The sequence below is a fragment of the Triticum urartu genome, chromosome 5A (assembly GCF_056163025.1).
Source record: "Triticum urartu cultivar PI428250 chromosome 5A, HENAU_Tu73, whole genome shotgun sequence".
Lineage (NCBI taxonomy): Eukaryota > Viridiplantae > Streptophyta > Magnoliopsida > Poales > Poaceae > Triticum > Triticum urartu.
In genome coordinates, this window is record NC_141877.1 from 136505458 (window position 1) to 136531428 (window position 25971).

Here is a 25971-nt window from a genome sequence, read left to right on the forward strand (position 1 = left end):
GAAGATATGCAGGAGGCAAAGAAATATACGAAATAAAAAGGTATTAAAGCTGAAGATGTTAAGAATTTACCTCCTATTGAAGAAATACATGGTCTTAATTTACCGCCTATTGAAGAAATACATGGTCTTGATAACCCGACACAGGCAGTAAAGGTAAATTCTCTCTATAGATATGATAAAGCTGAAATCCTTCCTACTAAGTTTGCTAGCCAATGCTTAGATGAGTTTGATAACTTTAGGGTTAAGCAAGAAGATTTTAATGCCTATGTTGGTAGACAATTGAAACATAATGCTTATATGATTGAACACTTGAGTGATTACATGGCTAATGCTAAAGGTGAACTAAAACTTATTAGTAAACATGCTTCTATGGTTACGACTCAAGTAGAACAAGTACTCAAGGCTCAGAATGATTTGCTCAATGAATTAAATAGTAAGAAAAATGATAGTGCTATTAGTGTTATGACTAGAGGTGGTAAAATGACTCAGGAACCTTTGTATCCTAAGGGCCATCCTAAGAGAATTGAGCAAGATTCTCAGAGAAATAATATTGACGCACCTAGTCCTTCTAAAAGGAAGAAAAAGAAAAATGATAGGACTTTGCATGCTTCTAGTGAACCTGTTGTTGACACACCCGAGAATCCCAATGATATTTCTATTTCTGATGCTGAAACATAATCTGGTAATGAACATGAACCTAGTGATAATGTTAATAATGATGTTCATGTTGATGCTCAACCTAGTAATGACAATGAAGTAGAGATTGAACCTGCTGTTGATCTTGATAACCCACAATCAAAGAATTGATGTTATGATAAGAGAGACTTTTTTGCTAGGAAGCACGGTAAGGAAAGAGAACCATTGGTTCAGAAATGCATGCCTTTTCCTCCTAAACCATCCAAGAAAAAGGATGATGAGGATTTTGAGTGCTTTGCTGAAATGATTGGACCTATCTTTTTGCGTATGCGTTTAACTGACATGCTCAAAATGAATCCTTATGCTAAATACATGAAGGATATTGTTAATAATAAGAGAAAGATACTGGAAGCTGGAATTTCCACCATGCTTGCTAATTATACTTTTAAGGGTGGAATTCCAAAGAAACTTGGAGATCCAGGAGTACCAACTATACAATGCTCCATTAAAAGAAACTATGTTAAAACTGCTTTATGTGATCTTGGAGCCGGTGTTAGTGTTATGCCTCTCTCTTTATATCATAGACTTGATTTGAATAAGTTGACACCTACTGAAATATCTTTGCAAATGGCTGATAAATCAACTGCTATACCTGTCGGTATTTGTGAGGATGTGCCTGTTGTGGTTGCAAACGTTACTATTTTAACGGACTTTGTTATTCTTGATATTCTCGAGGATGATAGTATGTCTATTATTCTTGGAAGACCCTATTTGAATACCGCAGGGGCTGTTATTGATTGCACCAAAGGCAATCTCTCTTTTCATGTTAATGGCAATGAGCATACGGTACACTTTCCGAGGAAACAACCTCAAGTTCATAGTATAAACTCTATTGGAAAAATTCCATCGATTATTTTTGGAGGTTTTGAATTTCCTCTTCCTACTGTCAAGAAGAAATACGATATTCTTATTGTTGGGGATGTGCATATCCCCGTTGAGGTAACCTAGTGTTATTCGAAAATTCCCCGGTTCCATGTTATTCGGAATGAGTTTGTTAACAAGACCTGATCAACCTTGTTAGTGGATTCCTTTTGATGAGCATGAGATGGATGAATTTAGAAAACACAACTCTCTGTACCCTCTTTTTACTTTCTGTTATTTATATTAAATAAAGCAAAAATAGTAATTTCTGTCTGTTTTCTGAATTATCCATGCAATAAAAATTACCCCGAAAATAAAAGTTCTCCAAATGCCCTGAAATTTAAATATGATTTTTTCTCGAATATTTGAGAATATGTGGCACTGAGAACACAGCAGGGGAGCAAGCACCTGGCCACGAGGGTGGAGTGCGTGCCCTACCCCCTGGGCGCGCCCCCTGCCTCATGGGCCCACGGTGGCTCCCCTCCACTTACTCCAGCTACCACACACTCCTTCCTGCCACAAACATCACTAACCAGCTCAAACTCGAGTTCAAGCTCATTTTGCTGCCATTTTCTATCTCCTTGCTCAAAGCTCCATTCAAAAAACTGCTTTGGGGGATTGTTCCTTGGTATGTGACTCCTCCAATGGTCCAATTAGTTTTTGTTCTAGTTCTTTATTCATTGCATATTTTTGCTGCTTAGGTGACCCTGTTCTTGAGCTTGCATGTCAAATTTATGTGGTCAAAAGTAGTTTTGATGCATGATATTGCCTCTAGGCACTTGTAGGAGTAGTTGATATCAATATTGTTGAGTTTGGTTCACTTTTATTTTGAAGTTACTAAAAATTTCAGAAATTTTTAGAAAAAGGTGAAGATAGTTTTGAGGGGCTCATCGAGCCAAAGCTTGAAGGATAAGCAAAGTGAGGAGTATAAGAGGCCCAAATATAATCTTCCTCGCACCGCGGAGGTTCGGCCATGTGAATGGCCTTGTGATGACTTCTTGAGAGTAGCCGGGATTTATGATGGTTTCTATGAATTGGCTGAGAATGCAGGCCTCACCGCCTTCCTCCATGACCAAAGCAAACAGTATCTCTTACTCACCAATATCTTTGTGTAAAACTTTCACTTCCATGCTAGGAGCTCACCACCTATGATGGAATTTTATTTATATGATGAGCATAAGGAGATGTCACTTTGTGATTTTTGTCAGGTTTGTTTGATCCCTTTCGAGAGCAGCGTAGAGGAACCACATCATGACGATGTGGCTGGGTTTATTGATACCATTGCTATAGGGGAAATGAAGAAGGTTTCCGACGCACGAATTACTAGCATACACTTTCCTGTTCTACGTTACTTTGCTATATTTGCTAGTAGATGCTTAATTGGGCACGGAAACTGTGGAAACCTGAGTGCCCCTGATATTGTTATTTTTTGCCATGTCTTATTTCGTGATGACACATTCAGTATGGGCGCTATTGTTGCAAAGCGGTTAAATCTTAACCGTACTAAGGGCCCCGTCCTTGGGGGCATCTTCGCCTCGCGCCTCACTGCACACTTTAACATACCTATTAGGCATTATAAGAAACAAGAAGAATGGTTGCCTCCTGTTTATCTAGATTATAAGAGTATGGTAGCACATGATTTTATTGTTAAGAATAGGGAAAAGGCGCTTAAGTACAAATTAATATTTGGTAAAAATCATCCTGAGACTATTACCTTGCCCGCTCCTTCCTTGTTTGATTCATCTGCAGGCAAGTACCTTGTTCCGTTGGAGGCCATTCACGTCTACCGGAACCCTACATCAGCTACAGAGCCAGAGCTGGAACCACAATATGATCCTCCACGACAGTCTGATTACCAGTGGGATCCGGAGGTGATTGCCAACCAGTGGCAATCCGAGGCTTCTTCACAATATGACCCTAGCTATAACTTTTGGATATCCGCCAGGCTAGCTGTGTCCATAGACCAACTTAGTCCAAAATCCTAAGCTTGGGGGAGTACGTATTTCTCACCGATATTACATTCATGTTCACACACTCATTGCTAGTTGTCGGTGCTTATACTTTTTCACTGTATCATCCATGCTAGTTTATTTTCCTTTTTATGCTTTCTTCTTGTGTGTTTAATAAACCTTAATAAAAACAAAAAAAATTAGTTGTAGCTTTTAATTAGTTTACTTTCCATGCTTGTAGTAGTAATTAAAAAGAAAACCCAAAAAGATTTCTCGTTCTTCTTTTGCTTGTTGGGAGCTTTCCCGTGTAAATAGTTTTGTTTCTTTTCTTTGGGGTCGAGAGGAGAAGACCATGATTAAAATGTTAAAGTGGCTCTTATATGCATTATTGTTGATCTGACAAAGAGCCCATATTACCTTTTCTTCTCTCTTGAATTGAATGCTTGCAGATTCCAGCTTGGTCCAATGCACGTGCACCATTATTATTATCCACACTATTCGGTCGTGCAAGTGAAAGGCAATAATGATGATTATATGATGAACTTATTGAGATAAGAAAAGCTGGTATGAACTCGACCTCTCTTGTTTTTGTAAATATGATTAGTTCATCGTTCTTGATTCGGCCTATTATGAATAAACATGTTTGCAATGACAATTAGAGATTATAGTTGCTTATGCCATGCTTAATTAGCTAGGAGCTTATAATGGTTTACCTTGCGTTCCCACATGCTATTAAAATGGTTGTGATGTGGTATGATAGGGTGGTATCCTCTTTTGAACGATTCGAGTGGCTTGACTTGGCACATGTTCACGCATGTAGTTGAGACAAAATCAACATAGCCTCTACGATATTTATGTTCATGGTAAATTATATCCTACTGATGCTTGCATTCGGTGTTGATTAATTTAATTGCATGTTCATGACTGTTGTCGCTCTCTAGCTGGTCGCTTCCCAGTCTTTTGCTAGCCTTCACCTGTACTAAGAGGGAATACTGCTTGTGCATTCAATTCCATAAACCCCAAAGTTGTTCCATATGAGTCCACCATACCTACCTATATACGGTACCTACCTGCCATTCCAAGTAAATTTGTAAGTGCCAAACTCTAAACCTTCAAATAAACATTCTGTTTTGTATGCTTGAATAGCTCATGTATCAACTAGGGTTGTCCCTATCTTCCATGTTAGGAGGGTTATTCTCAAGAGGAGTGGACTCCGCTCCTCACTCACGAGAAAATGGCTGGTCACCGGGATGCCCAGTCCCACGCTTTATGCAAATCAAATCAAAATAATTGCAAACAAAATTCCCCTGGGACTATTGTTAGTTGGAGGCACTCGTTGTTTCGAGCAAGCCACGGATTGATGCTTGTTGGTGGAGGGGGAGTATAAACTTTATCATTCTGTTTGGGAACCGCCTATAATGTGTGTAGTATGGAAGATATCGCCATCTCTCGGTTGTTATGTTGACAATGAAAGTATACCGCTCAAAATATCATTCATATCTATTTCAAAACCGAGCTCTGGCACCTCTACAAATCCCTGCTTCCCTCTGCGAAGGGCCTATCTATTTACTTTTATGCTGAGTCATCATCCTCTTATTAAAAAGCACCAGTTGGAGAGCACCGCTGTCATTTACATCCATTATTGTTAGTTTACATTGAGTATGACTTGACTAGATCGCTTTTACCATGAATTACAATGTCTAGTCAGTCCTTGATGTTTAAAGGTGCTCTGCATTTATGTTTTGTAGTCTCAGAAAGGGCTAGCGAGATATCATCCTATTATATCATATCATGATTGTTTTGAGAAAGTGTTGTCATCCGAGATTTATTATTATTGCTTGCTAGTTGATTATGTCATTGATATGAGTAAACATGAGACCTAAATGTTATAGTGAATATGGTTAGTTCATAATCTTTGCTGAAAACTTGAATGATGGCTTTACATATTTACAACAACAAGAAAAAATAGAGTTTGTAAAAGTTTTTCTTTATCACTTTCAGTTTATCAACTAAATTGCTTGAGGACAAGCAAAGGTTTAAGCTTGGGGGAGTTGATACGTCTCCGTCGTATCTAGTTTTCCAAACACTTTTGCCCTTGTTTTGGACTCTAACTTGCATGATATGAGTGGAACTAACCCAGACTGACGCTGTTTTCAGGAGAATTGCCATGGTGTTGTTTTTGTACAGAAATAAAAGTTCTCGGAATGACCTGAAAATCAACGGAGAATTATTTTGGAATATATAAAAAATATTGTAAGGAAGATCCACATCAGGGGGGCCTCCACCTGTCCACGAGGGTGGGGGGCGCGCCCTACCCCCCTGGGTGTGCCCCCTGCCTCGTGGGCCCCCTGACGCTCCACCAACCTCAACCCTGACTCCATATATTCACTTTTGGGGATAAAAAAACCAGAGAGAAGGATTCATCGTGTTTTACGATACGGAGCCGCCGCCAAACCCTAAACTCTCTTGGGAGGGCTGATCTGGAGTCTGCTCAGGGCTCCGGAGACGGGAATCCGTCGGCATCGTCAGCATCAACCTTCCTCCATCACCAATTTCATGATGCTCACCGCCGTGCGTGAGTAATTTGAAGGAAATATGCCCTAGAGGCAATAATAAAGTTATTATTTATTTCCTTATTTCATGATAAATGTTTATTATTCATGCTAGAATTGTATTAACCGGAAACATAATACATGTGTGAATACATAGACAAACAGAGTGTCACTAGTATGCCTCTACTTGACTAGCTCGTTAATCAAAGATGGTTATGTTTCCTAACCATAGACAAAGAGTTGTTATTTGATTAACGAGGTCACATCATTAGTTGAATGATCTGATTGACATGACCCATTCCATTAGCTTAGCACCCGATCGTTTAGTATGTTGCTATTGCTTTCTTCATGACTTATACATGTTCCTATGACTATGAGATTATGCAACTCCCGTTTGCCGGAGGAACACTTTGGGTGCTACCAAATGTCACAACGTAACTGGGTGATTATAAAGGAGCATTACAGGTGTCTCCAAAGGTAGATGTTGGGTTGGCGTATTTCGAGATTAGGATTTGTCACTCCGATTGTCGGAGAGGTATCTCTGGGCCCTCTCGGTAATACACATCACATAAGCCTTGCAAGCATTGCAACTAATGAGTTAGTTGCGAGATGATGTATTACGGAACGAGTAAAGAGACTTGCCGGCAACGAGATTGAACTAGGTATTGGATACCGACGATCGAATCTCGAGCAAGTAACATACCGATGACAAAGGGAACAACGTATGTTGTTATGCGGTCTGACCGATAAAGATCTTCGTAGAATATGTAGGAGCCAATATGGGCATCCAGGTCCCGCTATTGGTTATTGACCGGAGACGTGTCTCGGTCATGTCTACATTGTTCTCGAACCCGTAGGGTCCGCACGCTTAAGGTTACGATGACAGTTATATTATGAGTTTATCCATTTTGATGTACCGAAGGTTGTTCGGAGTCCCGGATGTGATCACGGACATGACGAGGAGTCTCGAAATGGTCGAGACGTAAAGATTGATATATTGGAAGCCTATGTTTGGATATCGGAAGTGTTCCGGGTGAAATCGGGATTTTACCGGAGTACCGGGAGGTTACCGGAACCCCCCGGGAGCTATATGGGCCTTAGTGGGCTTTAGTGGAAAGGAGAAAGGGGCAGCCCAAGGTGGCTGTGCGCCTCCCCCCTTCCCCTAGTCCTATTAGGACTAGGAGAGGTCGCCGGCCCCCTCTCTCTCTTTCCCCCCTCAAGGAATCCTATTCCAACTAGGATTGGGGGGGGGGGGGAATCCTACTCCCAGAGGGAGTAGGACTCTCCTGGCGCGCCCTCCCTTGGCCGGCCAGCCTCCCCCCTCTAGTCCTTTATATACAGAGGCAGGGCACCCCAAAGAACACACAAGTTGATCCACGTGATATATTCCTTAGCCATGTGCGGTGCCCCCAGCCACCATAGTCCTCGATAATACTGTAGCGGAGTTTAGGCGAAGCCCTGCTGCTGTAGTACATCAAGATCGTTTGACCACGCCGTCGTGCTGACAGAACTCTTCCCCGACACTTTGCTGGATCGGAGTCCGGGGATTGTCATCGAGCTGAACGTGTGCTCGAACTCGGAGGTGCCGTAGTTTCGGTGCTTGATCGGTTGGATCGTGAAGACGTACGACTACTTCCTCTACGTTGCGTCAACGCTTCCGCAGTCGGTCTGCGTGGGTACGTAGACAACACTCTCCCCTCTCGTTGCTATGCATCACATGATCTTGCGTGTGCGTAGGAATTTTTTTTTGAAATTACTACGAAACCCAACAGTGATATCAGAGCCTAGGTTATTTATGTTGATGTTATATGCACGCGTAGAACACAAGTGAGTTGTGGGCGATATAAGTCATACTGCCTACCAGCATGTCATACTTTGGTTCGGCGGCATTGTTGGATGAGACGACCCGGACCAACATTACGCGTACGCTTACGCGAGACCGGTTCCCCAGATGTGCTTTGCACATAGGTGGCTTGCGGGCGACTGTCTCTCCAACTTTAGTTGAACCAAGTGTGGCTACGCCCGGTCCTTGCGAAGGTTAAAACGGAGTCTATTTGACAAACTATCGTTGTGGTTTTGATGCGTAGGTGAGATTGGTTCTTGCTTAAGCCCGTAGCAGCCACGTAAACCTTGAAACAACAAAGTAGAGGACGTCTAACTTGTTTTTGCAGGGCATGTTGTGATGAGATATGGTCAAGGCATGATGCTGAATTTTATTGTATGAGATGATCATGTTTTGTAACCGAGTTATCGGCAACTGGCAGGAGCCATATGGTTGTCGCTTTATTGTATGCAATGCAATCGCGATGTAATGCTTTACTTTATTACTAAACGGTAGTGATAGTTGTGGAAGCATAAGATTGGCGAGACGACAACGATGCTACGATGGAGATCAAGGTGTCACGCCAGTGACGATGGTGATCATGACGGTGCTTCGGAGATGGAGATCACAAGCACAAGATGATGATGGCCATATCATATCACTTATATTGATTGCATGTGATGTTTATCTTTTTATGCATCTTATCTTGCTTTGATTGACGGTAGCATTATAAGATGATATCTCACTAAAGTATCAAGAAGTGTTCTCCCTGAGTATGCACCGTTGCCAAAGTTCGTCGTGCCCAGACACCACGTGATGATCGGGTGTGATAATCTCTACGTCCATCTACAACGGGTGCAAGACAGTTTTGCACATGCAGAATACTCAGGTTAAACTTGACGAGCCTAGCATATGCAGATATGGCCTCGGAACACGGAGACCGAAAGGTCGAGCGTGAATCATATAGTAGATATGATCAACATAACGATGTTCACCATTGAAAACTACTCCATCTCACGTGATGATCGGTTATGGTTTAGTTGATTTGGATCACGTGATCACTTAGAGGATTAGAGGGATGTCTATCTAAGTGGGAGTTCTTAAGTAATCTGATTAATTGAACTTAAATTTATCATGAACTTAGTCCTGGTAGTATTTTGCAAATTATGTTGTAGATCAATTGCTTGCGTTGTTGCTTTCATATGTTTATTTTGATATGTTCCTAGAGAAAAATTGTGTTGAAAGATGTTAGTAGCAATGATGCGGATTGGATCCGTGATCTGAGGTTTATCCTCATTGTTGCATAGAAGAATTATGTCCTTGATGCACCGCTAGGTGACAGACCTATTGCAGGAGTAGATACAGACGTTATGAACGTTTGGCTAGCTCAAAATGATGACTACTTGATAGTTTAGTGCACCATGCTTAACGGCTTAGAATCGGGACTTCAAAGACGTTTTGAACGTCATGGACCATATGAGATGTTCCAGGAATTGAAGTTAATATTTCAAGAAAATACCCGAGTTGAGAGATATGAAGTCTCCAACAAGTTCTATAGCTAAAAGATGGAGGAGAATCGCTCAACTAGTGAGCATGTGCCCAGATTGTCTGAGTACTACAATTGCTTGAATCAAGTGGGAGTTAATCTTCCAGATAAGATAGTGATTGACAGAATTCTCTAGTCACCATCACCAAGTTAGTAGAACCTCGTGATGAACTATGATATGCAAGGGATAACGGAAACGATTCCCAAGCTCTTCGTAATGCGGAAATTGATGAAGGTAGAAATCGAGAAAAAAATCAAGTGTTGATGGTAGACAAGACCACTAGTTTCAAGAAAAGGGCAGAGGGAAGAAGGGGAACTTCAAGAAGAACAGCAAGCAAGTTGCTGCTCAAGTGAAGAAGCCCAAGTCTGGTCCTAAGCCTGAGACTAAGTGTTTCTACTGCAAAGGGACTGGTCACTGGAAGCGGAACTACCCCAAGTGATTGGCGGATAAGAAGGATGGCAAAGTGAACATAAGTATATTTGATATACATGTTATTGATGTGTACTTTACTAGTGTTTATAGCAACCCCTCAGTATTTGATACTAGTTCAGTTGCTAAGATTAGTAACTCGAAATGGGAGTTGCAGAATAAACAGAGACTAGTTAAGGGTGAAGTGACGATGTGTGTTGGAAGTGGTTCCAAGATTGATATGACCATCATCGCACACTCCCTATACTTTCGGGATTAGTGTTGAACCTGAATAAGTGTTATTTGGTGTTTGCGTTGAGCATGAATATGATTTGATCATGTTTATTGTAATACGGTTATTCATTTAAGTAAGAGAATAAATATTTGTTCTGTTTACATGAATAAAACCTTATATGGTTACACACCCAATGAAAATAGTTCGTTGGATCTCGATCGTAGTGATACACATAATCATAATATTGAAACCAAAAGATGCAAAGTTAATAATGACAGTGCAACTTATTTGTAGCACTGCCGTTTAGGTCATATTGATGTAAAGCGCATGAAGAAACTCCATGCTGATGGGATTTTGGAATCACTTGATTATGAATCACTTGATGCTTGCGAACCATGCCTTTTGGGAAAGATGACTAAAACGCCGTTCTCCGGAACAATGAAGCAAGCAACAGATTTGTTGGAGATCATACATACTGATGTATGTGGTCCGATGAATATTAAGGCTTGCAGCAGGTATCATTATTTTCTGACCTTCACAGATGATTTGAGCAGATATGGGGATATCTACTTGATGAAACATAAGTCTGAAACATTTGAACAGTTCAAAGAATTTCAGAGTGAAGTGGAAAATCATCATGACAAGAAAATAAAAGTTTCTACGATATGATCGCAGAGGTAAAATATTTGAGTTACGAGTTTGGTCTTCAATTAAAACAATGTGGAATAGTTTCACAAACTCATGCCACATGGAACACCACAGCATAATGGTGTGTCCGAACGTCATAATCATACTTTATTGGATATAGTGCAATCTATGATGTCTCTTACCGATCTACCACTATCGTTTTGGGGTTATGCATTAGAGACAGTTGCATTCACGTTAAATAGGGCACCATCTAAATCCGTTGAGACGACACCGTGTGAACTATGGTTTGGCAAGAAACCTAAGCTGTCGTTTCTTAAAGTTTGGGGTTGCGATGCTTATATGAAAAAGTTTCATCCTGATAAGCTCAAACTCAAATCGGAGAAGTGCATCTTCATAGGATATCCAAAGGAAACTATTGAATACACCTTCTATCACAGATCCGAAGGCAAGACTTCTGTTGCTAAATTCGGAAACTTTCTGGAGAAGGAGTTTCTCTCGAAAGAAGTGAGTGGGAGGAAAGTAGAACTTGACAAGGTAACTGTACATGCTCCCTTACTGGAAAGTAGTACATCACAGAAAACTGTTTCAGTGACACCTACACCAGTTAGTGAGGAAGCTAATGATAATGATCATGAAACTTCAGATCAAGATACTACTGAACCTCGTAGATCAACCAGAGTAAGATCCGCACTAGAGTGGTACGGTAATCCTGTTCTGGAAGTCATGCTACTAGATCATGATGAACCTACGAACTATGAAGAAGCAATGGTGAGCCCAGATTCCGCGAAATGGTTTGAGGCCATGAAATCTGATATATGATCCATGTATGAGAACAAAGTATGGACTTTGATGGATTTGCCCGATGATCGGCAAGCCATAGAAAATAAATGGATCTTCAAGAGGAAGACGGACGCTGATAGTTGTGTTACTATCTATAAAGCTAGAATTTTCGCAAAAGGTTTTCGACAAGTTCAAGGTGTTGACTACGATGAGAGTTTCTCACTCGTATCTATGCTTAAGTCTGACCGAATCATGTTAGCAATTGTCGCGTTTTATGAAATCTGGCAAATGGATAAACAAAACTACATTCCTTAATGGATTTACTAAAGAAGAGTTGTATACGATGCAACTAGAAGGTTTTGTCGATCCTAAAGGTGTTAACTAAATATGCAAGCTCCAGCGATCCATCTATGGACTGGTGCAAGAATCTCGGAGTTGGAATATACACTTTGATAAGTTGATCAAAGCATATAGTTTTATACAGACTTGCGGTGAAGCCTGTATTTACAAGAAAGTGAGTGGGAGCACTACAGCATTTCTGATAAGTATATGTGAATGACATATTGTTGATCGGAAATAATGTAGAATTATTCTGCAAAGCATAAAGGAGTGTTTGAAAGGAGTTTTTCAAAGAAATACTTTGGTGAAGCTGCTTACATATTGAGCTTCAAGATCTATAGAGATAGATCAAGACGCTTGATAAGTTCAAAATGGAGCAGTCAAAGAAAGAGTTCTTGCCTGTATTACAAGGTGTGAAGTTGAGTAAGACTCAAAGCCCGACCACGGCAGAAGATAGAAAGAGAATGAAAGTCATTCCCTATGCCTCAGTCATAGGTTCTATAAAGTTTGCCATGCTGTATACCAGATCTATTTATGCCCTACCACTAAGTTTGGCTAGGGAGTATGCCGGGGTACTGATCCATGGGCACCTATGGGACCGGCGGGCCGGGTCCCTTTCGGTTCGGTGGGGGCGGAGGTCGTGCAAAGAGCAAATCGAGGCGAAGCACGCGAGTGATTTACCCAGGTTCGGGCCGCACGGATGCGTAAAACCCTACTCCTGCTTTGTGGTTTTGTATTGATTTCTACCTCGGGAGCGCGGAGTGCTACAGTACACACCAGCGGCTAGCAAGACCGAGCGTGAGTGTTCGAACTGGCTAACCCCCCTCTACGTTGCACACGGGCCTCCTTTTATATGCTCAAGGGGCTACCGACAGGTGGCAACGGAGGTAAAGGGCAAAAATGGAAAGGTGCTGTGGTAGGCACAGCTACCTGCTACAGTGTATCATACCTAACCCTGACGGCAGGGGACAAGGGTGTTAAATGCCCGTCTGTGTCGCCTAAACAGTGCGAAAAGGGACCGCCAGGGACGCCACCGTTCGCCATGATGGCGATCTTGTCAGCGCCGCTTGCCACCGCACGTCCCTAGCTGCACAGCCTTCCGCCACGTACGCCTGGAAGGGCCCCAGAGCGACACGTTGGTGGATGTGCTGGAGCGCGGGCGCAGAGAGGTGGCTTGCCGCGGCAAGCGCCTTGCCGCGGTCGTTGTCTTGTTGCGTCCGGGAGCTTGTTGCTCACCGGGTCTTGCCGGAACGTGTGGTGCGCCGCGGCAACTTCCTTGAAATGCCTTGAGTGGCCTTCCCGGCAAGGTCCTCTTGCCGGGGTCTTGGGATGCTTTTGTTAGCCTTCCCGGCAAGCTCCTCTTGCCGGGGTCTTGTCTTCTTGACTTGGACACTTTGTTCTTGAATGGCTTCAAAGGAACCACGGAGGATCTTGGCGGTCACCCGGCAAGCCTTGCCGCGGGATGCTGCGACTGCCCGTGCACAAGTTCGGGATACTAGGGTACCCCTACTCTAGTACACCGACAGGAGCCCCCGGGCCTGGGCCATACACGGTGCCGAGCGCTGTTGGGCCAGGCCCAAAACAGGGCACGGGCACGCGCGGCCTAGGTTACGCCGTATCTCACTCCATATCCACCACGCCCTCCCTGAACGGCACGCATTGAATGCGGCGTCGTGGGAGAGGTCGTGGGGGTTTCTTTATTCGGAAATGCGGAACGTCCGCCCCCTCCCCCTTTATAAGTACGGGAAACAGGGGCAGTTGGCCCACTCGCCCGTTGCCGTTCCCAATCTCAGAAATCTCCGCCGCTCCCTTGCCTCCCCAAAGCTGAGAGAGAGAGAGAAGCGTTCCGCCCCCCATCGCCACTAGCACCACCAACGCCGTCGACCTCCTCCACTACTTCCGCCATGGCTCCAAAAGCCGACAAGGGGAAGCCGTAAAGACGACCGAGGCGCAGCGGCTCGCGGCGCTGAGGAAGGAGCGGTCCGTTTCCCCCCCAAGCTCGGCGCGAAGGAGCTGAGGGAGAACTACTATCTGTTCTGGTCGGCGGAGACGCGCGCGCATCCACGCACAAAGGTTCTCCCCGCCGCCGCTTGGAAGAAGGCTCCGAATGGGTACCCCTTCTTCGCATTGTTCTTCTATTGCGGGCTCTGCCCGCCCTCTTTTGATTTCTTCTGCGACATCATGAACACCTATGGATTCCATCTCCTTGACTTCACCCCCAACGCCGTCCTGACAATGGCAGTTTTCGCACACCTCTGCGAAAACTTTGTCGGAGTCCTTCCCAACGTAGCCCTCTTCCGCCACTTTTTCATACCCCGAGTAGAGAAAGAAGAGCCTCTATCCGGCGGGATTGCCTGGATCTCAAGGCCCGGCAAGAAAGAGACCTATCTAGAGGGAGAATTCCGCGGCAAGTGGGAGGAGTGGAGAGCTGACTGCTGCTGGATTGACGAGGAGAGCCCGCAGCCATTTACCATCCGACGCCGAACCCCAGTAGCACGCGACAGCGATTGGAGTGACATGGCTCCGGAGGACGCCAGGCTGAAGATTGCCGTCACCAGGATCCTGCGCCTGAGGCTTGCCGGGCTTACTGTTGGTGCTGTTGGCGCAGACTTCCTTCGCCGCCGCATCGCCCCCCTGCAGGAACGGGGGAGGCCCACTTGGGAGTTCAAGAACGCGGCAGACATCATGAGGCTGCGGCCAGGCCTCAATTACAACTTCACAGTCCTGGAGCTCAACGCGATGCTGCAGGAGCTGTTCAAATATGACCCCCAGCATCCCGAGGTGTTCAGGTTGCCGGGGGGCGTCGTGCCTCTGTGCAACAATTCCGCGCTCGACCGCATCCGTGCAATGATGCCGGAGTGCGACTCGCACGGGATTGTGCCAACTTGGCAGGAGCCTTTAGACGAGGTCGTGCAGCAATTCTTCGATGACTTGGTGGAAGTGCCAATCCGCCTCGACGAGAAGGACGGCCTCACCCGCGACACCACGGATGCGGAGATGGCGCTCATCGCCACTAGGCTGGAGGAGGCAGCGGCAGCCGCAGCCGCGGGCGAGTTCGGGTTCACTGTGGAGGAGGCCGATGCAGCAGAAGCGGGAAGCCGTGCCGAGCGAGGGGAGCCTGCCGGCAAGAAGGGGCTTGTCGGGCAAGACACCGAGCCGAGCGAGCCCGCCAAGGACACGAGCGGCTCGTTGCAAATCGACTCTTCTTCCACCTCGTCTTCAGACAGCCCACCAGAAGCAGAGCCTCCATCCCCACCAAGAAGGCGTCTCCGCAAGGTTGGTGATGTGGCGGAGCGGCAAGCGGGCCAACAGTCGCCACGCCGCGTGACACGCTCGACCATGGCAAACACCGTTGCCGTGGGAGCGCCTCATGCTACGACGGCAACTGGAGCGGAGTCTAGCCGGACCACCGCTTCAGTCCCTGCCGCTACTCACGCCGCGCCGACAGCCGGAGCGGGGTCGTCTCAGACCGCCGCCACTGCTCCCGCCAAGCGGCCAAGGGAAGCTTCTCCTCCGCCTCCTCGCGCCGGGCGCGCGCCAGGCTTCGACTTCTCCGCGTTAAGCTCCAACGAGGAAGAAGAAGAAGAGTAAGCTTCTCTTGTTGTACTTGCATTTCTTCAGTTCTTGCTGTTGGTCTTGTTTCTCACTTTCTTTTCCCTGAATCTGTTCCTCTTTAGGACTCTGGCCCAGAGAGCGGCAAAGAGAGCTAAGGCCCCAGTGATCATCATCGAGGACGAGCCCACTGCGACAACAGGTGGCGCGCCCAAGACAACCTTGCCGGAGCCGGCGACTTTCCTCCATGGCAGCCCCCAGCGTAAGTGTGTGAATTATTTTCCGCGGCGAGGCGCGCATGGGTACTTGTCTTTGCTGATATCTGCTTGTTGACTTGTGTAGGAGCCGAGCAGCCCCACCAGGAGCCAAGGGAGAATCCCCGACAAGGGAGAATTCTCCAGCAAGGGAAGGCTTCCCGGTGAGGGAGAAGTCTCCGGCAAGGGAGGGTTCTCCGGCGAGGGACAGCGCCAGCGGCCCCCCGACGACGGAGACCACGACCGCAGAGCCTGGTGCAGGTACTCCCCTTGCTTCAAAACTTCTCTTGGATCCTTCTTTTCTTGATCTTTATGGGTTTTTGCTGGATTCTGTTTGACTCTTCCCCTTTTCCGGCCGTCAGATCCATCCGTTGCGGAGCAGATGGAGGCAGAGGTCGCCGCCGACGAAGCAGCCGGTGCTGGAGATGCCACCGGCGCAGAGGCCGCCAAGGCTGACGCCGCAGCAACTAGCGAGGAATCTGGCGATCGTATTGACGGCCCGGAGGCCGCAGGAGCGCCAGGCGCTACGCCGACCGCCGACCCATCCGCCGAAGCCGCAGCGCCAAGTTCCAAGGAGCCCCAGCCGGGCGTTTATTTGAAGGCCGGTGACGACGTCTTCATCAATCTTCCCTGTGCATCAAGCTCCAGAGCGCCGGTCGAGGGGGAGGTCCTCGACGGAGAAGTGCTCGCCTCTGCGGGGCTGAAGCTGGTCGACGCGCCAAGCAGCAGCAGCAACGAGCCCGAAGAAGAGTGGCTGATGCGCAGGTTGATGTCGCTCTACCGCGCGCGACAAGCCAAGCTGGAGTACTGCGAGGCGCTTGTCGCGAAGGCGGGAGCAGACATTGAAAAGCGCGCGGAAGGTCTTTCTCCTCGAGAAGGCTGAAGCCGAAGAGCGCCAGCGACTTGCCGCTGTGAAGCTAGCCGCGGAAGAGGGCGAGCTGGCGCAGCGGAAGGTCAATCTCGACGCCCACGAGGAGGAGCTTGCCTCGCGCGAGGAGAAGCTTGGCGGAGCCCTCAAGCAAGCGGAGGACGCTGCCGCCGCCGCCGAGGCCGCCAAGGAGGAGTTGAAGACGAAGGTGGCACGGTTGGAGGCCGATCTCTCCGAGAAGGGCAAGGAGCTCAGCGCCGCCAAGGTCTCCAACGTGGATCTTGAGTTGAAGCTAACCACTTTGACCAAGACTCTGGACAGCGCCAAGAAGCGGGAGGCGGCCTTGAGGGAGGAAATCAAGGCCGACAAGGCGCTGCTGGAGAGCGCTGCCACCGCCCAGAACACCTTCAGGGAGACTGTGACGCACTGGACGGAGAGTCTGGTGAACGCCGCCACAGATATCGACAAGGAGCTGGCGCAGCTGGGGATGGAAGATCTTGGGTATCCCTCCAACGACAACCTCCAGCCCAGCGCCAAGCTCGCCCTATTCTTCAAGGGCGTGGCGACGGCTCTTCAGCGACTCCGAGAGAGGAACCCCAAGCAACTAGCTGACGAGTCGCGCGAGATCTGCGCAGGAGCCCTCGAGAAAGTGTTGATGAAGGTGGCCTTCCGCAATCCGGGCCTCCGCCTCACCAACATCCTCAGGTCCTTGCCGCCAGAAGCTGATCTGGAGGAGCTCAAGGCCCTTGTCGCACCCATTGTGGACAAGGTGAGCGGGATCAAGCGGGTCGAAGGCGATCGCATAGATTAGGCCGCCCATTTCTTCTTTTCTTGTCGCTGCCCATCATGTCATGAAAACAATCTGTTAGAGCTGCGACAAGCTATCTTTGTAATGTAACTTGATTCTGGGCAATGATTGTAACGTTACTCCCTTTACTTGATTCCTCCCTTTGTATGTTTTTGCCCTACACTTTTAGGGAACTTGCCGGTGCAGGCACCTGAGCCGCGAGCGCTGAGTGCGGAACGTCAGCAGCCTGCTGGCGGTGCCGCTACCGGCAAGAAACCTTGTCGCAACTAGTTGCAGCTCACTTAAGTTGCTGAGCGAACTCGAAACAAAGTAAGGGCGCTAGCGGCTCACTTAAGTTGCTGAGCGGACTCGAAGTAAAGTAAGGGCACTAGCAGCTCACTTAAGTTGTTGAGCGGACTCGAAACAAAGTAGAGGCGCAACTAGCTGCGAGTTGGTTCCTCCGCGCACAGGTTTCCCATACAAGGTGTGGTCGTTCAAGGGAGATAACTTAAAATTTAAAAAAATTGATTGCTCAAACTTTGGCAACTTAGCTTTTCTGTTGTTTGCTTCCCGGCAAGGCGAAACTTTCTTGAACGACGCCTGGCCCATACCATCCATCGTCTTCTCCTTTCCCCCCCGGCAAACTTGTGGGCGAGGGGAACCTTGCTTTCAAAAGGAAGAACAGACAATACAGATATTGAGCTTTACGGCTCGTTATTGCTTACCGTGGAGTAGGTGCTGCACAAAGTGTCAGATCATATATGCCAGAAAATAGAAAGCATCAAATTGACAAAATGTGCGGAGCACACGAGCTTTACTTATGCATGGGATCTGCGCCCGACTTTGTACAAAGGATTACATGCAACAGCGGCAAGACTTGTACAAAAGGTGGTTGCTGGAACAGGTTCCGACAACCGCGCCTTACGGGTAAAACTTATGAAGATGCTCAATGTTCCAGGAGTTGCTCACCGGAATGCCATCTTCGGTCTCAAGGCGGACAGCGCCAGGCCTAGTGACTCGTTTCACCCGGTAAGGGCCTTCCCACTTTGGCGTCAACTTGTTGGAATTCTTGGCGGACTGAACACGCCGAAGAACAAGGTCGCCTTCCTCGAGACTTCTGGCATTAACTTTGCGGCTATGGTAGCGGCGCAAAGCTTGCTGGTAGCGAGCAGCTCGCATAGCAGCCTGAAGACGGTCTTCCTCAAGGAGCAGCGCGTCATCTTGTCGCAGCTGCTCTTGCTCAAGCTCATCATAAGCGAGCACTCGAGGTGACCCGTATACGAGTTCCGTGGGGATAACTGCCTCTGCTCCATAGACTAGAGCAAAAGGTGTCTGGCCAGTGGCTCGATTTGGCGTTGTCCTGATCGACCAAAGAACCACCGACAGCTCCTCGATCTAGTTTCTTCCGCACTTGTGCAGCCTGTCGAAAGTTCTGGTCTTGAGCTCGCGCAGCACTTCAGCATTTGCCCTCTCCGCTTGACCGTTGCTTCTCGGGTGAGAAACAGAAGCGAAGCAGACCTTGGCGCCAAGATCTTGGACATACTGCATGAAGGTGCGGCTCGTGAATTGTGTACCGTTGTCAGTGATTATCCTGTTAGGGATCCCGAAGCGGCAAACAATCGACCTGAAGAACTTGACTGCTGACTGTGCTGTCACCTTCCTCACTGGTTCCACTTCCGGCCACTTTGTGAACTTGTCGATTGCAACGTACAAGTACTCAAAGCCCCCGACAGCTCGGAGGAAGGGGCCGAGGATGTCGAGCCCCCGACCGAAAATGGCCAGGATAAAGGGATCGTCTGGAGAGCTTGAGCTGGTTGGTGTATCTGCTTGGAATGAAACTGACACGCTTCACACTTGGTTACTTGTGCAGTTGCATCCTGGAGGGCTGTTGGCCAGAAGAAACCTTGCCGGAAAGCTTTACCGACAAGTGCTCTTGCGCCAATGTGGTGACCACATATGCCTCCATGTATTTCTGCCAACAGCTTTTGTCCATCTTCCCGGGGAATACACTTCAATTTCACACCGTTGAGTCTTCTTCTGTACCGTGTCTTGTCGACAAACTGGTACATACTTGACTGCCGGGCTACTCTCTCCACTTCTTCTTGCTCTTCAGGAAGTTCTCCTGTCTGAAGGAAATGGACAATCTGCTGTGCCCATGCTGGAGCTTGTGGCTCGACAACAAGGACTAAAGGCAAATCTGCTACTGCGGGAAAATCTCCTTCCACGGCAAGAACCTGCAGCTCTGCCGGAGCTTGACGTTCCCCGACAAGCTTGCCGGAGCAAAACTTGTCGGGAGCTTCTGCTTCAACGGAACAAACCCTAGGGCTTGCCGGAGCATCTTGCTCCTCAGCGCTCTTGGTGTTGATCTTGGAGACTGCTGCGGGAATATCCGCTTATACGGCAAGAACCTGCGGCTCTGCCAAAGTGTGACGTTCCCGGCAAGCTTGCCGGAGCAAAACTTGTCGGGAGCTCCTGCTTCAACGGAACAAACCCTAGGGTCCGCCGGAGCAGACTGCTCCTCAGTACTCTTGGCATTGATCTTGGGGACCTTCTTGGCGGTGGCTTCGGGAAGCTCTGCCGGCAAATAGTCACCAGAAACCAACTTCCTCTTCTTGCTCTGTCCAGTTGATGGCGTTACGGACGGCTGAGTCAGCTTGAGCACAAAGATCCCTGGTTCCACAGGTAACTTAAGTGCGGCACACTTTGACAGGCCATCTGCAATGGCGTTCTGAGCTCTTGGAACATGCTCCATTTGTAGGCCGTCAAAGTGTTCTTCTAGCTTTCTCACTTCGTCGACGTAAGCTTCCATCAACGGACTCTGATAACTCTTGTTTACTTGGCGGACGACAAGCTGTGAGTCACCCCTGACAATGAGCTTCTTGATCCCAAGGTCTGCCGCGATCCGGAGACTGGCAAGCAAGCCCTCATATTCTGCAGTATTGTTCGTTGCTTGCTCCTTGGGGAAGTGCATCTGGACTACGTACTTGAGGTGCTCACCGATGGGTGCGACAAGCAGCACGCCAGCGCCGGCGCCTTGCAGCAAAAAGGCACCATCAAAGTACATCAGCCACTCTTTGCTTGCTTCCTTGTCGGGGATGCTCGTTTCTGGAATTTCTTCATCTGGTGTTGGCGTCCATTCTGCTATGAATTCTGCCAATGCTCTGCTCTGGATAGTTGAAGTGCTTTCAAACTTGAGGCCAAAGCTTGACAGTTCCAGTGCCCACTCAACAATCTTGCCTGTCGCTTCTGGATTCTGTAGTATCCTCTTCAGCGGAAAGCGAGTGACAACTGTGATCTCATGTGCTTGGAAGTAATGGCGCAGCTTTCTCGAGGCCATGAGAAGGCCGAAAAGCAATTTTTGCACACCAGAGTACCTTGACCTAGCCCCCTGCAGAAGGGAACTGACAAAGTAAACTGGGCGCTGCACCATCTTCTTGTGTATCTCGTCGTGTATCTGCGCAGATCCATCTTTGTCGGGACCAGAGCTTGTCGGGGAAGCTCCCTGCTTGTTGCTGGATGCGCTTGCCGCGGTTGCTGGCTCATCATCTGCCTCCCTCTCTGCTACTAACGCAGCACTAACCACTTGATTGGTTGCCGCTATGTACAGCAGAAACTTCTCTTGTGGCTTAGGTGCGACAAGTATTGGAGGGGAGGACAGGTATCTCTTCAGGTCTTGCAGCGCAGCCTCCGCTTCCGGAGTCCATTTCATTGGACCTGCCTTTTTCAATAATTTGAAAAACGGCAGGGCGCGCTCAGCAGACCAAGAGATAAACCTGCTGAGAGCAGCCACGCAACCGGCAAGTCTCTGTACATCCTTGACGCGCTTTGGTGCTTCAATCTGCTCAATGGCCTTGATCTTGTCGGGATTGGCTTCAATTCCTCGCTGAGACACAAAGAACCCGAGAAGCTTGCCGGAGGGAACTCCAAACACACACTTCTGTTGGTTGAGCTTGAGGCTGATCTTGCGCAGATTTGCAAAGGTCTCGTCTAGATCTTGAATCAAGGTTGCTCTGTCTTTGCTCTTGACCACTATATCATCGATGTAGGCTTCCACATTTCTGTGTATTTGTGGCTCGAGAGCGACATGGACTACTCTTGCAAATGTTGAACCAGCATTTTTTAATCCGAAAGGCATTCGTACGAAGCAGTACGTGCCACATGGAGTAATAAATGCGGTCTTCTCCTCATCCTCTTCTGCCATGAAGATCTGATGGTATCCCGAGTATGCGTTAAGAAATGAAAGCAAATCACATCCGGCTGTGGAGTCAACAATCTGGTCAATGCACGGCAAAGGAAATGGGTCTTTGGGACAAGCTTTGTTAACATCAGTAAAATCGATACAAAGTCTCCATTTCCCATTTGCCTTGCGCACGACTACAGGATTGGCCAACCACGTGGGATGGAGCACTCCTCTGACAAGGCCTGCTGCTTCCAGCTTCTTGATCTCTTCTGTGATGAACTCTTGGCGCTCCACCGCCTGCTTCCTGACTTTCTGCTTGACGGGCCGCGCATGGGGACAAACGGAAAGGTGGTGCTCAATCACTTTCCTGGGAACACCGGGGATGTCAGACGGCTGCCATGCAAACACGTCGACATTCGCCCGCAGGAAAGCAACGAGTGCGCTTTCCTATTTAGGGTCGAGCGTGGCACTGATGGTGAAGGTACCACCAGTGCCGTCCTCCTTGGCGGACACCTTCTTCATCTCTGGCGGAGCTGCCATCGTCTTCTTGCACTTGCCGGTGGAGCTCGATGGTGCGTCCTCGACGGCAGCGCAGCACTCCGAAGAGGTGCGCTTGCCGGAGTGGGCATCAGAACTCTTGCCGGACTTGGTCTTCTTCCCCCCGGGAGCTTCAGCGGCAAGTGGATTGCGGTCTGCTGTGGCTGCTGCTTCCTGGTAGATCTTGTCGGCACAGATAAGAGCATCCTTCTTGTCACCGGGGACAGAAATGACGCTTATCGGGCCTGGCATCTTCAGCATGTTATATGCGTAGTTAGAGGCTGCCATGAACTTGGCGAGTGCTGGACGACCAAGTATCCCATTGTAAGGCAATGGAATATCGGCAACGTCGAATGTGACCTTCTCAGTCCAGAAGTTTAGCTCGCTGCCAAATGTTACCGGCAGCGTGACCTTCCCCTTCGGCTTGCTCCTTCCCGGATTGATTCCTTGGAATGTGCCGGTCTCTTCAAGCTCGCTGTCAGGGATTTGGAGTTTTTGGAGTACAGCGGAGGAGATCAGGTTTAAGCCGGCCCCGCCGTCAACTAGCATCTTGGTGACTTTGAGGTTGCGGATAGTTGGTGATACCAACATCGGCAAACACCCGACCGCAGTTGTGCGATCAGGGTGATCCTCAATGTCGAAGATGATAGGCGTGCTGGACCACTTCAGAAGCTTGCGTGATTCAATAGGTGGTTCTGCTGCATTAACTTCCCGCACCCACTGTTTGAGTTGGCGGTGCGAGGTATGCAGAGAAGCACCACCGTCAACGCACAAGACCTCTGTGGCTTTCTGAAACTCCTGCTCACTGGTCTCAACATCATCCATGTCTTCATCGTCGTCGTCGTCTTCATCGTTGTCGCGGCCGCGGGGAGGTCTGTCTCCTTGCCGCTGCTTGGCCTTACCATGGCGTCCTCCTCGGCCGGCGCGCTTCTTGCCAGATTCTGCAGCGCCACCTTGGGCCCTCTCCTTGTCTCGCCGCTCGTACTCAGCCTTTTGCTGCTAGACAAGCTGCTCGACCTTTTTGCAGCTCTGGAGGTCATGGCCCTTGGTGCGGTGAATCTTGCAGTATTGCTTGTCGGAGCCGTCCTGCTTGTCAGCGGCTGCCACAGCCTGGCAGTTGGCGCACGCGGCAATCTCCTTGCCGGAGCTACCAACTTTGGCCTTCTTGGCGCCACCTTCGTTGCCGGGCTGCTCAACGACTAGCACCTCTTTGCCTTTCTTCTTCCTGTTCCACCGCCGGTTTTTCTTTGCCGGGGCAGCATCCTCACTGTCAGATCCTTCCGCTCCGGTCTTCTCTCCGGGGAGTCTCCTCCCTTCCTCAGCACGTGCACATTTGTCGGCCAGGGCATATAGCTCACTGACGTCTCTGATCCTGCACATCGCCATCTCCTCCCGCATCCTGCGGTTACGCACGTTCTGATGGAAGGCGCTGATGACCGCGGCGGGGTGGACGTCTGGGATGTTATACTGTACACGGCTGAACCTCTGGATGTACTTGCGCATGGGCTCTCCTTCCTTCTGGGCGAGCTGATGAAGATCACTCTCTTGGCCATGAGGTTTGTGGCCGCCTGTAAAGGCGCCGACAAACTGATGGCATAGATCTGCCCAGGAGGATATGGAGTTGTCCGGCAAGTGCATGAGCCAGGACCTGACGTTGGGCTTGAGCACCAACGGGAAGTAGTTGGCAAGGATCTTGTTGTCTCGCCCCCTAGCAGCCTGCACCGTGATGGTGTAGATGCTGAGGAACTTCGACGGATGTGACTTGCCGTCGTACTTCTCTGGTACATCTGGTTTGAAATTCTTCGTGCTGGGCCACCGGACTTGCCGCAGCTCACGAGTGAACGCAGGGCAACCTACCGCGTACGGCAAGTCGCCTGGTTCCCCTGGCGCATGCATGTCAACAGAGAGCCCAGCGCGCTTATCTGATTGACGCCGCGCTTCTCTCCGGAGCTCGATGCGAGTACGAGCGTCTTCTTGTTGTCGTTCTTGAAGAACTTGGCGCTGATCGCGACGAGCTCGCGGATCTGACAACACGGTGGAGTCGCTGTTGAGGTGGACCCGGCGAGTCGGCGATCTTGGCCTTCGGGGTGGAGAGTGCACAGTAGTTGCACCCCCACCAGTCTTGTCATCTCTGGCTCGTGCCTGGCTGGCTTGCCGCGGCTGAGACGTGCTCGGCTGCCGTGGATAGTCGCTGTTGGCGAAGCCGATGAGACTCTGGATGGTGGCCCTCCAGTCGTTGATCTTGTCCGCCGTTGGAGGGTAATCTAGGAGCAGCTGAGCTCGCGCCAAAGCTTCTGCTGCAGTGGCGGGCGGCGGTGGCGAGCGGTGCGAGGAGCGGGATATGCTCGGACTTCTAACTACGTTAGAAGGAGCAGTATCCCGTCCAGGCGACCGTGTCTCGCTCGCGCCAGCAGGTTGACGTGCATGGTGGTCCTGAGCGCTCCGAGATCCACCAGCTCGATCTTGATCTAGCGAACGCATGGTACCGTGAGTACCATGACGCTGCCGGTTCCGCGCCTCCTAAGATGGGCGCGGTGCATGCACGGACGCCGAGGTCTTGGAGTGCGCCCGGTCATTGTGGGAGCCGGCTACGCCGCCGATGGGCAGCGCAGCCTTGTCCTGGGACCTGGCAGCACCGTGAGTTCCCTCGTCGACGCGTGTCCTTCCGCCGGTGCTTGCCCCACCAACCGTTTGCTCCGGCGGTGGCTGGCTCGGCGCGGACGGAGCAGCTGCCTCCGAAACTTTCTTCTTCGGCGGCATGTTGATGAAGATGATGAAGATCTAGCTCGCGAGAACGCCGGATCTGGTTCACACAACCTCGACGCCCCCTACCTGGCGTGCCAAAGATGCCGGGGTACTGATCCACGGGCACCTATGGGACCGGCGGGCCGGGTCCCTTTCGGTTCGGCGGGGGCGGAGGTCGTGCAAAGAGCAAATAGAGGCGAAGCACGCGAGCGATTTACCCAGGTTCGGGCCGCACGGATGCGTAAAACCCTACTCCTGCTTTGTGGTTTTGTATTGATTTCTAGCTTGGGAGCACGGAGTGCTACAGTACACACCAGCAGCTAGCAAGACCGAGCGTGAGTGTTCGAACTGGCTAACCCCCCTCTACATTGCACACGGGCCTCCTTTTATATGCTCAAGGGGCTACCGACAGGTGGCAACGGAGGTAAAGGGCAAAAATGGAAAGGTGCTGTGGTAGGCACAGCTACCTGCTATAGTGTATCATACCTAACCCTGACGGCAGGGGACAAGGGTCTTAAATGCCCGTCTGTGTCGCCTAAACAGTGCGAAAAGGGACCGCCAGGGACGCCACCGTTCGCCACGATGGCGATCTTGTCAGCGCCGCTTGCCACCGCACGTCCCTAGCTGCACAGCCTTCCGCCACGTACGCCTGGAAGGGCCCCAGAGCGACACGTTGGTGGATGTGCTGGAGCGCGGGCGCGGAGAGGTGGCTTGCCGCGGCAAGCGCCTTGCCGTGGTCGTTGTCTTGTCGCGTCCGGGAGCTTGTCGCTCACCGGGTCTTGCCGGAACGCGTGGTGCGCCGCGGCAAGTTCCTTGAAATGCCTTGAGTGGCCTTCCCGGCAAGCTCCTCTTGCCGGGGTCTTGGGATGCTTTTGTTAGCCTTCCCGGCAAGCTCCTCTTGCCGGGGTCTTGTCTTCTTGACTTGGACACTTTGTTCTTGAATGGCTCCAAAGGAACCACGGAGGATCTTGGCGGTCACCCGGCAAGCCTTGCCACGGGATGCTGCAACTGCCCGTGCACAAGTTCGGGATACTAGGGTACCCCTACTCTAGTACACTGACAGAGTACGATAGTGATCTAGGAGTAGATCACTGGACAGCGGTCAAAATTATCCTTAGTGGAATAAGGATATGTTTCTCGATTATGGAAGTGAAAAAAAAGGTTTGTTGTAAAGGGTTACGCCGATACAAGTTTTGACACTAATCTAGATG